This window comes from Patella vulgata, chromosome 7, assembly GCF_932274485.2.
Source record: "Patella vulgata chromosome 7, xgPatVulg1.2, whole genome shotgun sequence".
NCBI classification, from domain to species: domain Eukaryota; kingdom Metazoa; phylum Mollusca; class Gastropoda; family Patellidae; genus Patella; species Patella vulgata.
This window is the reverse complement of record NC_065885.2, coordinates 43,856,250-43,872,234: the sequence shown is the minus strand read 5'-3', so window position 1 is coordinate 43,872,234 and position 15,985 is coordinate 43,856,250.

The following is a 15,985-nucleotide window of genomic DNA, read 5'->3' as shown; positions in this document are numbered from 1 at the left end:
ATATATCGATGTATTTGTCAATGTTGGATTTACTATTTTTAATGGATAATGGATAACAATACTACGACCTCGGTAAGGTGAGCATCTATGGGTGTGCATTTTTTTGTTCACATTCACCTTTTTTAATTGTACTTCAGATGTAAATAATTGTAATCAAAGTGAACCTAAACAGATCGGATAAACGCATCTCGGGAAATTAAACCACTTGTCTAATAAGTAAACGAGATAAATAAGTGAACGGGTCGTCCATTTATAAACGCTTCTCGAAGAAACCAAATGGTTACCATTAAACTAAGCAATAGTACTAACTATACCATTTTTATACGCCCACATCCGTCCGTCTGTTGTCCACAATTTCTTGTGAACTCTCGAACGCCAAAAGTTATGATCCGATTGTTTTAAAATTGATACATGTTGTTCACATTGGTGAGATGAAGAAGCCTGTTTAATTTCAATAATTACTGTTTATTACGTCTAGAGTTATGGCCCTTATATCACGCCAAAAGTTATCATCCGATCTTTGTGAAATTTCTATGCATTATTTAAAATAGTGAAACCACGAAGCCTATTGAATTTCAACAATTTACAATAATTACTTCTAGAGTTATGGCCCTTGTTTCACTTTGTTCAACCTTGTTAATGCTCGATTGATGAAAGTTACAGTACGGCCGTCATGATGGTTTGACGGGACACGATATTACCGTGTTTTTTATCGTGGAATTCCGTGGCCCTTGTTTCACTTTATTGACCTTGTGAACTCTCTAACGTCAAAAGTTCTCATTCGATCTTTCTGAAATTTATATGCATTGTTTAAATTAGTGAAACGAAGAAGCTTGTTGAATTTCAGCAATTTCTGTTTATTACATCTAGAGTTACGGCCCTTGTTTCACTTTATTGAACCTTGTGAACGCTCTAACGTTATCATTCAATCTTTCTGAAATTTATATGCATTATTTAAATTAGTGAAACGAAGAAGCTTGCTGAATTTCAGCAATTTCTGTTTATTACATCTAGAGTTACGGCCCTTGTTTCACTTTATTGAACCTTGTGAACGCTCTAACGCCAAAAGTGCCAAAAGTTATTCAATCTTTCTGAAATTTATATGCATTATTTAAAATAGTGAAACCACGAAGCCTATTGAATTTCAAGAATTTACAATAATTACTTCTAGAGTTACTTCTAGAGTTATGACCCTGGTTTCACTTTGTTCAACCTTGTTAATGCTCGATTGATGAAAGTTACAGTACTACTGTCTCGATGGTTTGACGGGAAACGATATTACCGTGTTTTTTATCGTGGAATTCCGTGATTTACTGAGTGAACACCGAGCGAATATCGAGTGACATGATAGCACTGCCTCGGTGTTGGAAACATAGTGTGACTCGGTGTTTTAATTAAACCATGCCTCTGAGCGTTTATTTTAGGTGAAGTACATGTAGAGCTATACATTGTTATAGATCAGTTAATGTGTTGGTGCCTACGTGTGAAGAATGGCGTATGCGTTTCTTTGATCTGTTATATCATGGACCGTATATATGGTTAGATCACAGGGTAGTTCTGTTATTTAAACCCGGGCATTGTCATTTTGTCTTTTAAAAAATTAAACAGAAATATGCCTATACCGATACATTATCACTTCATTATTATGTTCGACATTTGTAAGACTTGCATCGATGGACTATATTTGGTTCATGTGGAATAGGTTCTTCCATCGAAATATAGTTAGTCTTTTCTAAAATCAAACGAGTGCCTTGGATTTTTGTGTGGATTTGATAGCGGTTATAATTAACTAATATTCTCTTACATCGGAGACTTGTGTCGCGTTCATTTCATTTTTACGGTAAGTATGAGCTTATGTCTGATTTGAAAGCGCTTTCGAATCCGTTGCAAGTTCTATACTATTCAAAAAAAGTAGGGGATATTTGATTTTTAAGTGTTATTAAAGTCACCTAATGAAACTGACGAAGAAACAAATGACAAAATGAAATGAAGTTCACATTCATCGATTTATTCCAAATGATCGTTAGACTAAGTAAGGCACAGACTGACCATTATAAGGGTAAAATGATACCCGGGGTCAAACAGCAAAGTTACCACAGCATCACAACCAAGTCAGTAACGGGTAAATCCTCCTCTGTTTGCCAAACAAGCATTGATCCGACGTGGCATACTCCTAATGAGACGTCTAAGGTCATTTTGGTCCAGATTGTCCCATTCCTGTTGCAACGCAGCAGCAAGTTCTTGGACATTGGTAGGACTTTGTTGACGTTGACGTAACCTCTGTCCAAGCATGTCCCAGACATGCTCGATGGGGGAGAGGTCGGGACTCAGTGCTGGCCAAGGTAATGTGGTGATGTTCTGTTGTTGGAGGTAACCTGTAACGATCCTGGCCCTGTGACATCTTGCGTTGTCATCCTGGAAGATGAAACGGCGGCCATGGCGTCGTGCGAACGGCACAACATGGACTGCCAAGATATTGTCCCGGTAGTACTGGCCTGTAACACGCCCTGCAACAACATGTAAAGCCGTTCTTCCAGCAACAGTGATGCCTCCCCACACCATAACAGAACCACCCCCAAATCGATCATGTCTGATGACGTTAACGTCTTGGAAGCGCTCGTTTCGACGACGCCACACCCTCCTACGTCTGTCCAAAAAATCAACAGTGAACCTTGACTCATCTGAAAACATCACATTGCTCCAGCGTCGATTATCCCAGTGTTGACGATCCCTACACCAACGACGTCTTGCCTGAATGTGATGATCTCTCAAACAAGGGATCACGCGAGCACGTCGGGCGCGAAGGTGACCCCTATGCAGTCGATTCCGAATCGTCTGGCCACTCACTCTCACACCAGTGTCTGTTTGAAGACGAGCGCTGATCTGATTTGATGTGATGACACGATTTCTCAAGGCCAAGGTACGGATAAATCGATCCTGGGCTTGAGTTGTCGCCCTTGGTCGACCTGAGCGTGGTCTGTCCTGTACAGATTGTGTATCACGGTATCTGGACCATAGCCTGCTTATGACAGACTGAGAAACATTCATCGTCCGCGCCACAACCGCCTGTGTTGTGCCGATCTGTAGCATGCCAAGGGCACGTAACCTTTCATTTTGGGTAAGCCGACGCATATCAAAATTTGTTTTCTGGTCACTAAAACAATTAAACTGATGTTTCCACCCTGGAATTCAATGCCACAATGACTGTAACATTCAAAGTCAGAGTCGTGCAAATCTTGGGTTGGACCCCCATGATGATCCCAAGCATCACCTGCATTCCATGCGGTAGCTATTGGTGCGTTTGGGCGTCACATGTAACTGGAAATGTTTCTTCTGTTAGGTTCTATAGTGACTTTTTTCGTAGTCATTTGCATATTTTAGTATTATGCCCCCAAAATCAAATATCCCCTACTTTTTTTGAATAGTATATTTGTCTTATTTCTATTTGTAAGACCGATAACCAAAATACCTTTATAGCTTGCAATTTAAATGTCTATCTTTGCCGTGATTCGAGAGTAATTCTTAACTATACACTCTTAATACAGTAAATATGCAAAACAATTTGAACACAGCATAAATAGCTAAACTGTGTAATACATGTATAGTCTTATGCATACGTGTCCTTTAAAATGTTCTAGACATGCAGCTTTACATGACTGGTTGGAAATATAACCGCATATATCGTGCAGAATATGTGAAAACTTGTGTTCTCACTATACAACGTGACCTAATGTGTCCGTATTAACGAAAATATTCAACATTCATAATATCGTGGCAGTATATTGTTTTTGACATCGATTGTTTATGACAAATAAATACCGTTAATTTTGCATGTAAAATTACACTGAGGCCTATCGTGGTACACGATAGCGACTGTTACACCGAATTATTTATCGTGTCAATATTGTTGCGTTATCGTGGCAATTTTCAACAAAAAACGACACGATAATCGTACTGTATCATCCAATATGTATGAAATTTATATGCATCATTAAAATTTGTGAAACAGAGTTCTATTGAATTTCTGCAATTTCCGTCAATTATTTCTAGAGCTATGGCCCTTGTTTTACTTTGTGAACCCTGTGAATGTTTGAATGACAAAAGTGATCATTCGATCTGCATGAAATTTATGTGCATTATTTAAATTAGTAAAACGAAAAAGTCTGTCAAATTTCAACAATTTCTGTAAACTACTTCCAAAGTTGAGGCCCTTGTTTCAGTTTGTAAAACCTTGTGAACCCTCAAACGTAAAAAAATATAATCTTATCTGTATGGAACTGTCTTGTAAAGGCCCCCAATTACATACAAAGGAATAAATATGCGACAACCCTTGTCGACCGCTCGGACGATTTAGCTGCTGTTGCTCTAACAACAAAAGTATCATCAGATCTGCATTAAATTGATATGCATTATTGAAATTAGTGAAAGGAAGAAGACCATTAAATTTCAGTAATTTGCGTTTATTACTTCTAGAGTTAAGAATTGAAACAAAATAAAATGGGGTTTAACATCTTACTTTTCAGCACTGACCGGGCTAATGACAAAGTTATGACCCTTGTTTCACTTTGTTCAAACTAGTGAATGCTGGTATAACAACAAAATTTATCATACGATCTGTTGTATGACAGAAGTTTTCATCCTATTGACTTTGAATACATACACTGCGATTTTTATATCATACGGTCTGTCATTGAGTCAAGTAGCATGGTTTCGATCCCACATTTGTAATCTTGTATGTGACAAGGAGTAGGGTCAACTGTAAAACCTCTAGGGTTTCTCCGCATCCTCGTTATCTCCCAATGCTAAAAAACCCTGACGCACAAGTGAATCATTGATATAAAATTGAACCATCTGTTAGTCCCAAAATGACCTAGTTTGTGTCGAGTGGTAGCATTATGTAATCTTAACTTGTTCTTGGCATGTTTTATTTAAACTTTCTTTGTCTGATTAGCATGTATCGAATGTTAAACCTTATATGATGGATGATACATTAGCCAGATGCCTAATAAGATCCTTTGTTTGGAAGGGTTTATAAAGCCAGAAAACAAACGAATCGACAGTCAGGTCCGGCCAGGACACGAGTCGGAGGCTAGGCGAGGGCGTCTAGAAATTAACTCCAGGCCCCCACAGGTCTGGATTTAAGACCGGACAACGGCCATGTATTGTAAGTTAGTTGGGAGTTGGCACACTCGTGCCTAGCCAAGGTAGGGCCATAGCTCCATCAACACAAGCTCATTACGGAGTCTTAAGTTTTGTATATAATATGTTAGAAGAAAAAAAAAGGTATTATAAGATGCTAAACTAGTCTTGTCACCAGAACTTGATTAAAGAACCAATACTGTAACAAACTACATAAATGATACATTTGAAATACAAGGTTAGTCATAGTAACCAGTGATGTCATAATGTTATAAAAAATAAGCTAAATATAGATAAATGATGATGTATAGTTAAAAAAGGTGTAGAATTGATTTACAGGTATTTAATTTAAACCATTAAGCCATACAGTATTTTATCTGTGGATCCAAAGTGATTCAGTAATATTGAGTTTGACTATCGTTTTGAGGGATTTTATCCAGCACAGTGCTGACATAAGCTTCATGACCAGGTGTATTAAAGTGTGGGACTATGTGAGGTGATTTTCCAATCTCTTTCAATTTAATATTCTATGACTATAGGGGGTGATAGTTGGCCAACATACTGTTGTTTACAAAACTCACAAGTTATGCAATATACAGTAGAATCTGTATGAGCAGCCACTCCCATTAAGCGACATCTCCTTGTAAGCGGTCACGATAAATTCCCCCCGTAATAACTCTATTGTTTCATCTCTTTATTCAACGGTCACTCCTCTAACGCGTCCAGCGGTCACTATTTTACTAATAAATTTAACAAAACATCGCCCATTCAACGGCCATTGTTGAATGATACCATCTTGTCGTTCTTTGTAACACCCCTGTTAATCCTGTGAGTAGTAGTTAATTAACTGGTCCCCCACTGATCAGGTAAAAAGAAATGTGAAAATAACAATAAACCTGGGATTATCTGTTAATTAATCTTTTGTTTTATTAAATGTCTAACCTGATCATTGTTCATGCGTAACAAAACATTATTTCATACTGATTGAATAAAATAAAAGTACCGGCGAAGGCGAGTTTTGTCACGATCATCTAGTATCTCTTTTCCATTGCCACTTTGTTGTTAAACAGACGTTTTAGCACCTCCTATAATATTACATACAGAGTTACACCCCCTGTAAATCGGTAGTGATGGTTTTTTGTTCATGTGCTTTTTTGATAAAATAAAATTAATTCATCGATTTTCTTCACAAAAATCGATAAATATTATCGAATGCATCACAGTGGTAGACAGTAGTATCGTTGTTGATACAAAATGACACGTTTACAGAAGTTATGTCCGAGATTTGAGTAAAGAATTTTCGTTCGGCGCAAGATTCAGCGATGGTCAAATTTACTCTCGTTAAGCGGTCAGTCGCGACAATTCCCTTGGGTGGCTGCTTAATGCAGATTCTACTGTATAACATTCGAACTATGGCAATTTAAACAATTAGCCTTAATATAAAACAAGCGGTTGCCATGCAAGATATGCCCACATTTTGGAAGAGATGGACAGAGAACAAGCTCAAAAAAAGAAGTGATTTTTCGTACAATCAAGGGCCATAATTCAGGAAGTTACTATCCGATATGCATGAATATTGAAAGGAACCAAGATCTTTGGGTTATAAACATGTATTTCAAGTTTCATCAAAATGGGATCAAAATTGTGTCCTCTCTCTGGAAGGTCCAAAATCTTGATATACCATATATTTACAATATTTGCGTACGAGGGGCAGCCATTTTGTCCGACAGTTTTGGTCCGATTTGTACGAAATTCGGACTCAACCATCATAAGGGTGTAACAGTGATATATTCAAACGTTTTTTTAAATCGGATAAAAATTGTGACATCTAGAGGGATCACATCCTAAAAACGCAACTTTTCGTACAATCAAGGGCCATAATTCAGGAAGTTACGATCCAATAAATGCGAATATCGAAAGGAACCAAGACCTTTGGATTATAAATATGTATTTAAAGTTTCATCAAAAGCGGTCAAAATTGTGGCCTCTAGAGGATTCACAACCTTGATATACCATATATTTACACTATTTGCGTGCAAGAGGCAGCCATTTTGTCCGGCAGCTTTTGTCCGATTTACATGAAATTTGAATTCAGCCATCATAATGGTGTAACTGTGATATATTTGAACGTTTTTTTAAATTGATTAATAATTGTGACCTCTAGAGGGTCCACAAGCTAAAAACACGATTTTTCGTACAATCAGGGGCCATAATTCAGGAAGTTACGATCCGATATGCGCGCATATCGAAATCAACCAAGATCTTTGGGTTATAAACATGCATTTCAAGTTTCATCAAAACAAAATCGAATAAAAATTGTGACCTCTATAGGGTTCACAACCTTGATGTGCCATATTTTTACGCTATTTGAGAACGATGGGCGTCCATTTTGTCAGTGAGTTTTGGTCCGATTTTCACGAAATTCAAACTCGGCCATCCTTAGGGTGTAACGGTGATATACTAAAATGTTTTTTTTAAATCAGATCAAAATTATGACCTCTATATGGTCCACAAGCTAAAAACGTGATTTTTCGCATAATCAGGGGCCATAATTCAGGAAGTTATGGTCCGATATGCGCGAATATCGAAAGGAACTGAGATCTTTGGGTTATAAACTTACATTTCAAGTTTCAACAAAATCGGATAAAAATTGTGACCTCTTTAGGGTCCATAACCTTGATATACCATATTTTTACGTATTTGAAAACGATGGGTGAACATTTTTTCATTCAGTTTTGATCGATTTTCATGAAATTCGAACTCACCCATCCTTAGGGTGTAACGGTTATATATTAAAACGTTTTTTTAAATCGACCAAAAATTATGACCTCTATAGGGTCCACAAGCGAAAAACGCGATTTTTCGTATAATCAGGGGCCATAATTCAGGAAGTTATAGTCCAATATGTGCGAATATCGAAAGGAACTGAGATCTTTGGGTTATAAACATATATTTCAAGTTTAAACCAAATCGGATAAAAATTGTGACCTCTACAGTGTTCACAAGCTAAATCATGATTTTTCATACAATCAAGGGCCATAATCCATGAAGTTACAGTCTGATACATGCCAATATCGAACCGAGATCTTAGGATGATAAACTTCTGACCTCTAGAGTGCTCACAAACAATTGTGGACGGACGGATGTGACCGGTAATGTGACTGGTGGTTTCAACAGAAGCACATGCTTTACATTTGGGTCTTATAACATGGTTTGCATCCTCTATAAAAATCACTGTCAACTAATGGCACTTCAGGTGTTTTCAGTCTATTCACTTGTATCAATTGACCAATAGTCTTACATTTCTTCTGGGATATTACGATTTTTATACGCCTACATTGAAATGTGGTCGTATATTGTTGTCGCCCCCGTCCGTTAATATCCGATTGACTTTAAATTTATACACAGTGTTTAAAGTCATGAGACGAAGAAGTCTATTCATTTTCAGCGATTTTCGATAATTACTGCCAGAGTTATGGCCCTTGATCACTTTGAAAAATCTTGTGGACGCTCCAGAGGCTAAAGTTAATATCCGTTTGACTTTAAATTGATACACAGAGTTAACGGTCATGAGATGAAGAAGCCTATTGAAATTCAGTGATTTGGGATAATTTTTGCCAGAGTTATGGCCCTTGATCACTTTGAAAAATCTTGTGGACGCTCTAGAGGCTAAAGTTATCATTCGATTGACTTTAAATTGATACACAGTGTTTAAGGTCATGAGACGAAGAATCCTATTGATTTTCAGCGATTTCCAATAATTACTGCCAGAGTTATGGTCCTTGATCACTTTGAAAAATCTTGTGGACTCTCTAGAGGCTCAAGTTATCATCCGATTGACTTCAGATTGATACACAGAGTTTAAGGTCTTGAGATTTTCAATGAATTTTTATGACTTGAACAGCTAAATCCATGATGATAAAAGTTTCGTATACTAAACGTTAGCATGGGGCAGAACTTTAAAAAACCAAACAAATTCTAATGGTTTTCTGATAATTACTTAATGAGTTGTTACTCTTAATCAGATTTTAATGTATTATAAATGTTTCATTACCGAAAAAAGTGAAAATATGCGACAACTCTTGTTGACTGCCTGGACGATATGTTTCGTTGCCAGGCAACCTATCTTTGATTTATCCAACAGTTTAGACGTACGGGCGCTAGTCTCTAAAATCGAAGTATCCTGCGCTAAAGTATGTAAATTAGGTTGACGGTAGTCATATGTTGTTACCCATGGTGTAACTTTCTTCTTATTAATAACTTCTATTTTTATACGCCCACATTTTCATGTGGATGTATATTCTCGTCGCCCCTGTCCATCCGTCCACAAATGTTTGTGAACACTCTACAGGTCACAATTTTTATCCGATTTCAATGAAACTTGAAATAAAGGTTTGATCACCCGAAGATCTTGGTTCCTTACGATATTGGCATGTATTGGACTGTAAATTCATGGATTATGGCCCCTGATTGTACGAAAAATCACGTTTTTAGCTTGTGAACACTCTACAGGTCACAATTTTTATCCGATTTGGTTTAAACTTGAAAAGTATGTTTATAATCCACAGATCTGAGTTCCTTTCGATATTCGCGCATATCGAACCATAACTTCCTGAATTATGGCCCCCGATTGTACGGAAAATCGCGTTTTTAGCTTGTGGACCCCATATAGGTCACAATTTTTATCCGATTCAAAAAAACGTGTGAATATTTCACCGTTACACCCTAAGAATGGTTGATTTCGAATTTCGTAAAAATCAGACCGAAACTGATGGACAAAATGGCCGCCCCTCGTTCGCAAAAAGTTTCAAAATATTGCGTATCAGGGAGGTCACAATTTTCATCTGATTTTGATGAAACTTGAAATGCATGTTTATAACCCACAGATCTCAGTTCCTTTCGAGACCATAACTTCCTGAATTATGGACCCTGATTGTACGAAAAATCGCGTTGTTAGCTTGTGGACCCCAGAGAGGTCACAATTATTATCCGTTTTACAACAAAACCGTTTGAATTTATCACCGTTACACCCTAAGGATGGTCGAGTTCGAATTTCGTAAAAATAGGACTGAAACTGATAGACAAAATGGCCGACCCTCGTTCGCAAATAGTTTCAAAATATTGTGTATCAGGGTTGTGGATCCTCTGGAGGTTACAATTTTCATCTGATTTTGATGAAATTTGAAATGCATGTTTAATACCCAAATATCTTGGTTCCTTTCTATTTCCGTGCACATCGAATCGTAACTTATGATTCGATTTTGATGAAACTTGAAATGCAAGTTTATAACACAAAGATCTTGGTTCCTTTCAATATTCATGTGTATCGAATTGTAACTTCCTGAATTATGGCCTCTGGTTGTACAAAAAATCACGTTTTTTGCTTGTGGTCCCTCTAGAGGTCACAATTATTATTCGATTTAAAAAAACGTTCGAATATATCACCTTTACACAGTAACTTCCTGGATTATGGCTCATAAGTGTTCAAAAAATCGCATTTTTAGCATGCGGATTCTCTAGAGGTCACAATTTTTTTGTTTCTGATTTTAAAAGCCGTTTAAATATATCACCATTCCACCATAATGAAGGTTGAATTCGAATTTCGAGAAAATCGAAATGAAACTGCCGGACAAAATGGCCGCACTTTGTACACAAATTGTGTAAAGGTATGCTACGATGGTTTTGGACCCTCTAGAGGTCACAATTTTTATCCAATTTTGATGAAACTTAAACATAGCTTTATATGTCCCTTTTGATATTTGGGCATTTCAGATCATAACTTTCTGGATTATTCCTCATGATTGTACAAAAAATCCTGTTTGTTTTTAGCTTGTTCTCTATCCATCTCTTGCAAAATGTAGGCGTATCCTGCCTGGCAGCCGCTGGTATATTGCAGTAATTCATTTCTGTTTTTTTGATGGACTTTGTTAAATTCTTTTTTGATGACTTTAGTTTTATATCCGCATTGTGTTAGGTAGGTTTTAAATTTAGTTAAATGGTAGCTGATCCATTCAGTTTTGCTGCAAATAGGCTTAATGCAGATGGCCCCACTGTAAACTATGGAATTGAAGATATGATGAGGATGACAGCTGGATGTTTTAAAGGAGCTAAATCTTTAATATTTTGGACCTAGAAATTGACACAAATGGGACGCAAACGCATATAATAATGTTATATGAATGTATATAAACTGATTTACATTCAATCGTTTCTGTTTTTACTGTAATTTCTAATCAGTTATGTTCGGCAAGTCTCAATTAAATAACAATCTTTAACGCCTAGTTATTCCATTTTACACCTATGGTATTTATTGCGCATGCTCTCCAGATAAGAATATAGCGTCACCATTTGACATGACTTGTGGAATATCTCTAGCCTCGTTCTTTGAGTTCCTTGTTCCAAATGGCGCTGGAACGCCCTATGGTACACGATTCGTGTACCAATGGTAAAATGTTTATTTTGTCTTGAATATTGGATATCAGAAGCCCATCTTTTCCCTGTAAGATCACAAGACCAATGTTGATTTGAATTGACAAATAATTTGTGTTTTCAGTGTCGAAGATTTTTGATGATATTGAGTTAGAGACTTAGCTACTTTAAGATATTGATGACTATCTGTTTCTTTGCAGAACGAATTAGTTTCTAGTTTGTTGTGATGATTGATGACTTTAACGTCTAAAAATGAGACTTCAGTATTACTGATATTCATAGTGAATTTGATTTTAGGGTACTGTTGGTTGAGGGTTATTAGAAAATGTTGGCATTCGTCCAGGGTAGACGAAGAAATGGTCCATATATACTCTTCAAAAAAAGTAGGGGATATTCAGAAATAATACAAAACTGCGGAAATGCACTGCTGTTTTTATTAGAGGTAACCAGTGTATATTAGTAACAGGCCAATTGCCTACACATGAACATAAAACAGTTCATATGGGCGTCTTACCTGACGGCCCCATTTCACTCAAAGAAATGGTCCATATATACTCTTCAAAAAAAGTAGGGGATATTCAGAAACAATACAAAACTGCGGAAATGCACTGCTGTTTTTATTAGAGGTAACCAGTGTATGTTAATAACAGGCCAATTGCCTACACATAACATAAACAGTTCATATGGGCGGCTTATCTGACGGCCCCATTTCACTCGCAAAGAGATACACTGTCAAAAGTGAAAATGGAGGTTTTGATTTTTGTAATAATAAGGAGTAATTGCTCCACCAATCCTCAGACATTCAGCGATTTGTCGTGGCATGCATCAGCCGTCCAATCACGATTTGGGGCAATCTGACCCACTCCTCTTGCAGTGCCACGGCCAATGGTTCTTTTGGGGTGATAAGTTCTTCATCTGTGAACATACCCTCAAAGCATGTCAAGTGTCCATGACTATTTATCATATCACAACCTTCATAGGTATTTCATTTCAATATCCGCTACTTTTTTTGAAGAGTATATCATCGATAAATTGAAAGTGTTCATCCGGCATATTAGGTAAATGATTCCAATATTTTTTTAACCAATAAGTCATATAAATATTACTATACGTAACTGCAAACGGGGTCCCCATTACAGTTTCACTGATTTGATGGTAATATTTTGCATTAAATTCAAATTCATTGTTAGTAATAAAATTAGCTAGTTGAACGATGGTGTCGATTTCTTTAGGTTGTAAATTGCTGTCTTCTTCACAAGCTACTTTAAGGGCTTCTATTCCTTCTTGTATAGGAATATTCGGATATAGACTAGTAGTAATAACATTGAATGTGAGTAGGTAGGTATTATTACTTATATTTATGTTTTGGAGTTTTTTGAAGAAAATTAGTGGTGTCTCTTACGACTTCGGTGCAGTAGGTTTCTGCAATGGGTTTCATTTTCCAATCAAGCCAATATGAAGCTTTAGCTGTGGGAGAATTAGTATGACTGCAAATGGGTCTTCCTGGAGGGATTTCACCTTTATTCTTAGTCTTATGTACATGTATTTTACCTAAGGTGAACAATTGTGGGCTTCGCTGTTTATGCCAGCGGAGAATAGCTATTGCCAAATTAAGAATTATTTTCTCGAGGTTCTGATGAATCATGTGGGAGTTGTCACTGGGTAGTTCTTGATACATGCTCAAGTCGTTGAGGTGTTTAAAACATTCCTTAATATAATCCTGTTTGTTCCTAATAATTATACTACCGCTTTTGTCACTATTGCCAATTACAATATCCGTAAATTTATCTGTTGAAAACTTCCACCCAGATATTAAAAACAACTAATCTTGACCGCCATATTTAATAATAAAACCTTGACCTTTTACAATACATAGATAACTCTATTACAAAACATGAGAGGATTCAGACCACAATAAAACACTAACACATTGACGAGACAAACTGTATAAAGTAAATATGACAAAGTATGAAATATAAAATAATATTAACTACCCACATTTGGAGTAAAGTAGATAAACAGAAAGAGCAATCTGTTATTGTCAATAAATAAAATGAAACATTAATTATAGAGAGTTGTTCATTTGTCCAATAAAATACTCAAGTGTCCGTTTCTGAATGTTTCAGTTAATTTAAAGGAGCTAAATCGCTAATAATTGGGATGTACAAATTGCCACAAATGGGTCGCAACGTATATAATAATGTAATATGAATGTAAATAAACTGGTTTACATTCAGTCGTTTCCATTTTTACTCTAATTTCAAAGCAGTTATGTTCGATGAAATACGCCAGAAGTCTCAATCGAATGGCAATCTCTAGCGTCTGGTTATTGCAGTCTACACTGATAGTATTTATGGTGCATGCTCTCCTGATAAGAATATGGGTCACTGTTTGACATGACTTCTGGAATATGTCTAGCCTCGTTCTTCGAGTCGTTTGTTACAAATTGAGCTGAAATGGTACACGATTCGTGTACCAATCGTAAAATGTTTATTTTGTCTTAAATATTGGATATCAGAAGCCATTTTTTTTTCCGGTAAGACCACAACACTAATGTTGATTAAAATTGACAACTAATTCGTGTTTTCAATGTCTAAGGTTTTGGATGATAATGAGTTAGAGACTTAGCTACTTTAACACAAGAAGCATCGTGTTTAGTTAAAGCATCTGAAATCTGATGACAACTGTCTATCCACATGATCTGTGATATTTCACCTTTTTGCACCATTTGTTTCATACTACACTACAAGATGCATAGTGTGTAGAACTGAGCTCTGAGTATTGAGTAACTGACCTCTGCGTTAGAATATCCTTCAAAAGAGTAGAAATAATTAATTGTGGTTACTATTCATGGAAACTCGTGAGAAATATATGTGTTGTCAGTAGTCGCTTAAACCCGTCAGTACATGCACCTTACGTCAGTATTCCTATAAATGGTTAGTAATAATCATAAGGTGAGTATTTAAGTCAATTGGTTAGTATTCCTCACATGTGTCAGTATACAAAAATAACGTGACTAATTAAACAAACGTGAGTTTATCCGAATATATCACTAGTCAGACGCGTGCGTGAGAAATTGGAAAAAGCGTGACTAATTAAGAAAACGCCAGTATTTACGCTACCGCTCACTACCTGAGTGAAACCGCCAGTTATCTTTGATGTGCATCAGTAAGTGGAACCGTCGCCAGTAGAGCGTGAAATCGTTAACTATTTAAATTTCTGGTGAGTATTGGTACTATAAGTCACTATAAAGTGTCCTGAATAAATTAATTATTATTTATTAATATTCACGAATTGGAGCAAATTTTTAAAACAATAATGGATGGCAGTGAACAAAGGGACTATTGTCGACGATTTCGGTTACCGCCGTAGTTTGCAAAAGACACCGAAGATGGTTAGATAGATCGATCTAATATAAATACCTTCATATTTAAACATGAATTTAACAGCTCAGTGGCAAGGTTTGATTCGCCGCACTATTTGTACCGTTCCCATTCTTACAACGGGTTCCCCATGCAGAATACGGCGCAATGTGTATTGTTATTTAATTTACAATTGATATTTATCCTCGTTACATGCGGATTTACACAGGTTTTGGGGCAGGCGGCACTTTGATATCTGTATGGATTATTAAATTTGGAATGACAACTAATGGTTAAAAAAAGATCATCAACACCAATCTGTTGTCGCTAATTTTATTGAAACATATGATAGCAGATAATATTGAATTTCATACACATACATATATACAAACTGAAATTCTGAGCACTGAAGAATCGTGTGAATATCTATTTACATTTGAGAAATAGTAACTATCAAACAATATATATATAACGATGCAAATAGTAATAACATATAATAAGGCACGATATACAATGTTAAAATACAATATGATCGTACGTTACAGAAAAAAATGAATTTCATACACACAAGTAAACCGAAATTATGAGCACGGAAGAGTCTATTACTATTTTAGAAATTGTTTTATGTAGCACACGATAAATACAACTGATACATTGCATGCAACGGTGAAATAGTAAAACCATGTACAACATTCGATCTTGTGATATCTCTCTTGTGCGAACTCGAAAGTCATGTAGATATCCCGGCCGATTATTTTTTTATTAAAACTAAGGCTGATAGAAATGTACATTGAAAATTATCAAAAAAAAAACACACACATTTATAACTACACTATATTACATATTCAAAACTGAAAAAAATCAAAACACAAGAAATTACGAACACTATAGCGAAACTTATGTTAAAATATTTTCAACAAATAGAGCATTTTTATGTCTTAAAATTTGCCAGTTTCATATCCGAAATTTTCGTTTGAGTTCTTCTACAATAGTCACACGGATAACAAATTTTCTTTTAATGATACAGTTTATCAATAAACTTACCAGAAATTTAT